Raw genomic sequence first — 8,094 nt, 5'->3', positions numbered from 1 at the left:
TCAGATTTTTTTAATATGCTAGTTTAAGTCTTGAATATTATCGTGTAGTTTATAAACAAAAATTGCTACGATATTCTATTCAGTGATGCCCATATGTATTTCTCATACAAATAGAATTAGAATGTTGTTTTTCTTTTGTGGACTGTTTGCCGTGTGATAAAACTGCTCAAATTTTGATTATCCTGCCGTTGTGTGTTTGCAGTATGACTATAATTGGTGTTCTTTTGTATGGCGTTGGTGTGTATTTTCCCATGGCCTCTTTGCACTGGCTTATTATGGGGTTGTCTTGTGTTGCGTATCTTTGCGTGCGTGCGTGCGTCGCCGCGGCGGGGGGGCCTCTGAGCTGCGTAGCCCAGGGCCTCAAGATGGGTAAACACGGCCCTGATAATATCTCATTTTATGCTCAATATCTTCAGAAACACCACAACCCTGTAGCACACACAGGTGTGTAATGTGAAGGAGTACAACTTATCTTCATCACAAGGTCAGCGTATGAAAGAGAGTGGGGTATAAGTATGGATTAGGACGGAGTGTAGCACAGTGGGTAAGGAACTGGGCTTGTAACCGAAAGGTCGCAGGTTCGATTCTTGGGTAGGCCACTGCCGTTGTACCCTTGAGCAAGGTACTTAACCGAAATTGCTTCAGTAAAAATCCAGCTGTATAAATGGATACAATGTAAAATGCAATGTAAAAGTTGTGTAAGTCGCTCTGGATAAGAGCGTCTGCTAAATGCCTGTAATGTAATAATGGATTTCATTAGAGTTCATAGCAGGTAGTGAATAATGGGGATGGATGAAGACTGCAATAGTTAAGAAATTACCAGTGTGTATGGGAACTGACAAAAAAGGTAACACTTAAAATGTATTATTACAGCACCAAAAGGCGCGGTGAAAATTTTTTGGGTCTAACTAAATTATGTGCTGCTGCACCTAAATGCAAAAGTTAGGCGCACCAGTGCAACCAATGTAAAAAGTTAGTCTGGAGCCCTGTAAATCCAAGGAAGTTATACTTATTTTATACAATACCTTCGTCAGACCACACTTAGTGAATTGTGTGCAGTTCTGGGGACTGTACTACAAGAAAGATATAGAGGATCTGGAAAAGGTAGAAAGAAGGGAAACCAAACTGGTTCCTGGTATGAAAGATAAAAGTTTTGAGGAAAGACTTGAGATGCTTAACTTCTTCAAGCTTAGTAAAAGTAGACTCAGGGTTATTTGATTGAGTCTTATTATGTTATGTTATGTTGTTTTTGTTATGTTATGATAGACATGAAACATATTACTGTACTGAAGTGGTCAATATTTTACAATGTCAATCATGCATTCAGTATTTAGTCATCACCTGTGACCTGATACTACAGACTCCACTGAAACTTTATGTTATGGTCAGGAACCACAAACCTGGCAACCCTATATTTCACTGCACAGAGCCATAATCACTAATTCTATTTAGTTAAGGTCACACAGTACACAGCACTACTCACCCCAGTGTCTGTAGTTTACAGTCTGGACTCATCAGTGCAGCACAGAGCAGCTTCACTCCTGAATCTCCAAGGTTATTGTTGCTGAGGTCCAGATCTCTCAGGGGTGAGTCTGATGTCTGAAGAGCAGAGGCCACAATTTCACAGGACTGCCCTGTGAGGTCACAGCTGTTCAGTCTGCAAAAGAGAGTTGATATATTATTGTATTTTTAAATAGCAAAATATCCTGTAAAATGTGATATGTGCAATGTTACAGTAATCATGTTGAGTGATGAAGAGTGATATTGAGGATCTGCAGATATCCACCCCACACTTGCTGCAGCTGTGCGTCAGCTGAACTTACTGTAAGAGGCCCTCTGTGTCAGTTCTGTTCTTTCCTAACACAGCTAGGTCTATTACAGGATCCAGAAGAAACCATGTGGAGATGTCAGACCAGCAGGTTTAAGAAGCCATGTCTTTCCCCCTCTAACTGTAGCTTTCCCCATTGCATACCTGCACAATTAATAAGAGCTTTTCTCCTCTTTCTGCCCTTGCATGTCCACTTCCCATGTGTCCTCAATAGGATGCTTAGCAGGGTGATCTACACTAGATCATTTAAACTTAATACGCAAGTTTTATCCATCTATGCCTCAGTGCTATTTCTCCCATCTCATTAGTAATGCATTAATTGGTGTTGTTCTAAGTGCCCCGCAGCATATCCTCAAAGCTTTTGCCTATTTAACATGTGATGCCAGGAAGGGAATTGGGGTGCTGTCCACCAGGGGGCAGCATCGGCCCTACAGAGAGGTATAGCTGCAGCTGTAGTTCATTGCAATCACATCAGTGGTGGCCCATTACCTAAACATGGGCTCTATAAGAGGCCTAGCTTCCAGGCCAAGGGGAGGTTGCTTTTAGATTGTATTTGGGAGCATAGCTATGGACAGTAAGGTGGGTTGGTGCCAGTTTTGTTTGGAGCAGCTAAAGGCGCATATAATAACCCCGTGCTCTATATAGCAGTGAGGACTCTCCTTGTGTTCCTGCTATATAATAACCCTGTGCTCTATATAGCAGTGAGGAGTCTCCTTGTGTTCCTGCTATATAATAACCCTGTGCTCTATATAGCAGTGAGGAGTCTCCTTGTGTTCCTGCTATATAATAACCCTGTGCTCTATATAGCAGTGAGGAGTCTCCTTGTGTTCCTGCTATATAATTACCCTGTGCTCTATATAGCAGTGAGGACTCTCTTTGTGTTCCTGCTATATAATGACCCTGTGCTCTATATAGCAGTGAGGAGTGTCCTTGTGTTCCTGCTATATAATGACCCTGTGCCCTATATAGCAGGGAGGAGTCTCCTTGTGTTCCTGCTATATAATAACCCTGTGCTCTATATAGCAGTGAGGAGTCTCCTTGTGTTTCTGCTATATAATGACCCTGCGCAACCTCTACCGTCTGCCTAGCAAGATAAGTAAAGCCAACTGCTGTTGATTTTCAATGTTCTAAAATCCAGACTTTAGCTTTGGATTGGAACCACAGAAAAGTGACAAAACTAAGTGATGTAACATTGCATTTAAACAGCAGCTTGCATGTTGATCAGATTGACACTCTTCCCTAAGATGTACACGCATACCATATCGACCAATAGTTGATTTTACCAACAGTAATAACATCCAAGGCCGTGTTTACCCAATGGGCTACATGGGCTGCAGTCCCGGGCCTTCGCCACTAGGGAACAGTGAGGGGAATGTTTTTTTCTTTTTTTTACAAATTTGTAATTTGTTTTGACATACATACGTACCTGCAGGATTGCTGCACGTCTCGCGATATACTGCCGTTAATCTAACCAACGTAAACATACAAAATATGTTGTCGCGAGAATTCTTGTGTCATCATCAAAATTCCGTCTAAAACAAACATGTCGTCAAGCAGAAAATTTGAGAGTGGGGCGCAAAAAAGAGCAAGAAAACAACAACAAAAAGCAAGAAACGAAGAAGTTCTCAGAAAAATACCGAAGTTTACTTCTTTCTTCAAAACATCGACGGATGCTTACTTAACAGCAACCGAAGCAGGCTCCGACATCAACAACGATCCCTTCCCTGACACATGCCCTGACGCTGATGATGATGCAGATGCTAACCCAAGTCCCGCCACACCAACTCAGTCAACTCGGCTGCCTTCTCCGGAAACTATACCGCCGTCACCAGGCAGAGATCGCACAGCCATGATATCAACCCTGTTAGCATTGAGTACGCCTTCTCTGGAGCCCGGCTCCGGAGACACTGATAACATCAGCACTGTCAGTGCTGCTGACGAAACTACTCCGGTAGCAGGTGCAGGCGCCACGGTCGGGAGGAAAGATGCAACATGTGGAGCCACATCCACTGATGTAGCTTGTTGGGGACCCGTTACCGAAAACTTGCGTAGCTATTGGGTGAGCAAAGGAATAAAAGCATCCTTGTCATGTCAAAATAAAGACATAGCATTCACAGCATCAGAACGATTGTATAAAAATCAGAACAGACAATTGAGTAAGACCTTGTTTTCACGTAATCTGCGTAATGGGGAGAGTGTTACCCGTGAGTGGTTAGTTTATTCTCCAACAACCGGTAATGTATATTGCTTTTTTTGTCGGCTTTTTGGCAGGACACTATCTGCCTTTTCTCAATCCGGGTTTTCTGATTGGAAACATGCTTCTTGTCGGACTGAAGAGCATGAGTCAAGTGTTACGTGCCAGGTTTGTTTTTTTTCTGTCGGTCTCATTATTCCGTGAGGTCTGCTACGGGTCACTCCGCAAGATGGGTAAATATCTAATTTTATGCTCAATATCTTCAGAAACACCACAACCCTGTAGCACACACAGGTGTGTAATGTGAAGGAGTACAACTTATCTTCATCACAAGGTCAGCGTATGAAAGAGAGTGGGGTATAAGTATGGATTTCATTAGAGTTCATAGCAGGTAGTGAATAATGGGGATGGATGAAGACTGCAATATATGACAGAAGTGAATCCAGAAGTGGGCAGAAACCTGGCAAATGAAACTCAATACAGCTCAATGTAAAGTTCTACATGTGGGAAATAATAACACAAGGCTAGATTACTTTATGGGAGGAACAACATTAGAATGTGCTCAATTTTGGGAGTAATAGTTGATCAAATCCTCTCAGGTTCTAGGCACTGTGCTGTAGCAGTAAAAAAGCCAACAGGATGCTGGGATAGTAGTGAGTATAAATCAAGGCTCCAGAGTGCGACCATGCGACCAAAAATCTGTCAAGTGCAACTAAACATTTTCATTGGTCGCACCGGTGCACCTGACATTTAGCAGGTCTGTCTCTCTGTGTGTGTAGCGTTATTTTTCCCCCCACCCGCATTCTGCGAAGACCCGCCCCTTCTCCTCTGATTGGCTCTGACCCTGATATTCTTCTTCGCTGAATGCGGGTGGGGAAAAAAATAAGGCATGTGTGTATTAGTGATGTGCGGATCGCAGTTATATCCGCGGGCACCACGGTTAATCTGCGGATCGGGTGGGCCGAGTCATAAAAATTAACATTCTGATTAATAGCGGATGGGTTGCGGGTGGGTGAAATAATACATAATTAATGAGGAAAATATTAATTACATTCTCTAAAATGTGAACACATTTTAATCTTCATTTCTCGTCAGGCGCGAATTAGCAGACTAGACTCTCGTTGCGCCAATTGCGGCGTCCATTTGTCTTAAGCAGCAAAGGAGGCAAAAAAGATCCGAGAGAAAATTAAAAAAGGAGAATTAAAAAAAGGAAGGGCAGAAAGGTTGGGAGCGTGTGGGAGCGATTTAGTGAAATAATTAACCATGACCAGTCAAGTGCTGGGTATGTCATATGCAACAGCTGCGAAATAATGAGAAATAGTGGTAATGTGTGATCGGGTGCGGGTCTCTAAATCAGATAAAATAATTTGTCCGGGTGGGTGGCGGGTGGATGATTTATGCGTACATGTGGATTGGGATGACGTCAGAGCCGATCCGCGCACCACTAGTGTGTATGTGTGAAACCGCGCCCTGTACTCCTCTGGCAGCAGCGTACACTTTTATTTGAGTTATTTGAGTTTGATTTATTTATTAGTTTGTCAAGCACTTTAAACATCAGCACTTTTTAAGTTAATTTTTTAATTGCCATTTCTTGTTTGTGCTGTCATCTAAATAAAGAAAAAAACATTTATCTGCACCTTTATTCCTGTTTACAATCATTTACATAATGTGTTAAGAAATTACCAATGTGTATGGGAACTGACAAAAAAGGTAACACTTAAAATGTATTATTATGCTGCCAAAAGGCGCGGTGAAAAATTTTGGGTCTAACTAAATTATGTGCTGCTGCACCTGAATGAAAAAGTTAGGCGCACCAGTGCATCCAATGTAAAAAGTTAGTCTGGAGCCCTGTAAATCCAAGGAAGTTATACTTGTTTTATACAATACCTTTGCCAGACCACACTTACAGAATTGTGTGCAGTTCTGGGGACTGTACTACAAGAAAGATATAGAGGATCTGGAAAAGGTTGAAATAAGGGAAACCAAACTGGTTCCTGGTATGAAAGATAAAAGTTTTGAGGAAAGACTTCAGATGTACTTCTTCAAGCTTAGTAAAAGTAGACTCAGGGTTATTTGATCGAGATTGAGTCACTAGTGCTAGGTAGGAAAATGGCGAGCATGTCGGACTGAATGGCCTATTCTCGTCATTATGTCGGGCTGAATGGCCTATTCTTGTCATTATGTTATGTTATTTTTGTTATGTTATGATAGACGTGAAACATATTACTGTACTGAAGTGGTCAATATTTTACAATGTCAATCATGCATTCAGCATTCAGTCATCACCTGTGACCTGATACTACAGACTCCACTGAAACCTTACGTTATGGTCAGGAACCACAAACCTGGCAACCCTATATTTCACTGCACAGATCCATAATCACTAATTCTATTTAGTTAAGGTCACACAGTACACAGCACTACTCACCCCAGTGTCTGTAGTTTACAGTTTGGACTCATCAGTCCAGCACAGAGCAGCTTCACTCCTGAATCTCCCAGGTTATTGTTGCTGAGGTCCAGATCTCTCAGGGGTGAGTCTGATGACTGGAGAGCAGAGGCCACATTTTCACAGGACTTCTCTGTGAGGCGACACCTGTTCAGTCTGCAAAAGAGAATTAATATAATATTGTATTTTTAAATAGCGAAATATCCTGTAAAATGTGATATGTGCAATGTTACAGTAATCATGTTGAGTGATGAAGAGTGATATTGAGGATCTGCAGATATCCACCCCACACTTTCTGCAGCTGTGCGTCAGCTGAACTTACTGTAAGAGGTCCTCTGTGTCAGTTCTGTTCTTTCCTCACACAGCTAAGTCTATTACAGGATCCAGAAGAAACCATGGGGAGATGACAGACCAGCAGGCTGAAGGAGCCATGTCTTTTCCCCTCTAACTGTAGCTTTCCCCATTGCATACTCGCACAATTAAGAAGAGCTTTTCTACTTTTTCTGCCCTTACATGTCCACTTCCCATGTGTCCTCAATAGGATGCTTAGTAGGGTGATCTACACTAGATCATTTAAACTTAATCCAGTTATGCAAAGCAAGTTTTACCCATCTATGCCTCAGTGGTGTTTCTCCCATCTCATTAGTAATGCATTAATTGGTGTTGTTCTGAGTGCCCCACAGCATATCTTCAAAGCTCTTGCCTGTTTAACATGTGATGCCAGGAAGGGAATTGGGGTGCTGTCCACCAGGGGGCAGCATCGGCCCTACAGACAGGTATAGCTGCAGCTGTGGTTCATTGCAATCACTTCAGCTGTGGCCCATTACCTAATCATGGGCTCTATGAGAGGCCTAGCTTCCAGGCCTAGGGAAGGGTGTTTTTAGATTGTGTTTGGGAGCTGGGCTATGGACAGTATGGTGGGTTGGTGTCAGTTTTGTTTGAAGCAGCTAAAGGTGCATATAATAACCCTGTGCTCTATATAGCAGTGAGGAGTCTCCTTGTGTTCTGCTATATAATGACCCTGTGCTCTATATCACCGTGAGGAGTCTCCTTGTGTCCCTGCTATATAATGACCCTGTGCTCGATTTAGCAGTGAGGAGTCTCCTTGTGTTCTATTTAGTTAAGGTCACACAGTACACAGCACTACTCACCCCAGTGTCTGTAGTTTACAGTCTGGACTCATCAGTCCAGCACAGAACAGCTTCACTCCTGAATATCCCAGGTTATTGTAGCTGAGGTCCAGTCTCTGTAGTTTACAGTTTGGACTCATCAGTCCAGCACAGAGCAGCTTCACTCCTGAATCTCCCAGGTTATTGTAGCTGAGGTCCAGATCTCTCAGGGGTGAGTTTGATGACTGAAGAGCAGAGGCCACAATTTCACAGGACATCCCTGTGAGGTCACACCTGTTCAGTCTGCAAAGAAGAGTTTATATATTATTGTATGTTTAAATAGCACAATATCCTGTAAAATCTGATATGTGCCATGTAACAGTAATCGCATTGAGTGATGAAGAGTTATATTGAGGATTTAAAGTTACTGATGCTCTGAGGAAAATGACTTTGCTACAATCTCCAACTGCAGCACTTTGGGCCTGAGAATTAGACGTCCTGTTGGACAGAACTCTCT

The 8,094-nt window shown here is 42.5% G+C and overlaps 1 long non-coding RNA gene across 1 annotated transcript; it reads right to left on the bottom strand.

The window, feature by feature from the left end:
* Positions 1–1,244: 1,244 nt before the first annotated feature.
* LOC135247232 (uncharacterized) lies at positions 1,245–8,084 on the bottom strand. Its single transcript, XR_010328149.1, has 3 exons — positions 7,620–8,084; positions 6,451–6,624; positions 1,245–1,657 (listed from the first exon to the last, which is right to left on the bottom strand). It is a non-coding gene; the product is annotated as an uncharacterized LOC135247232 (long non-coding RNA).
* Positions 8,085–8,094: the final 10 nt, after the last annotated feature.

This window comes from Anguilla rostrata, unplaced genomic scaffold (genome assembly GCF_018555375.3).
Source record: "Anguilla rostrata isolate EN2019 unplaced genomic scaffold, ASM1855537v3 scaf1164, whole genome shotgun sequence".
Classification (NCBI taxonomy): domain Eukaryota; kingdom Metazoa; phylum Chordata; class Actinopteri; order Anguilliformes; family Anguillidae; genus Anguilla; species Anguilla rostrata.
Note: the sequence above shows the minus strand (reverse complement) of the source record. Positions and strands in the feature narration are given on the sequence as shown.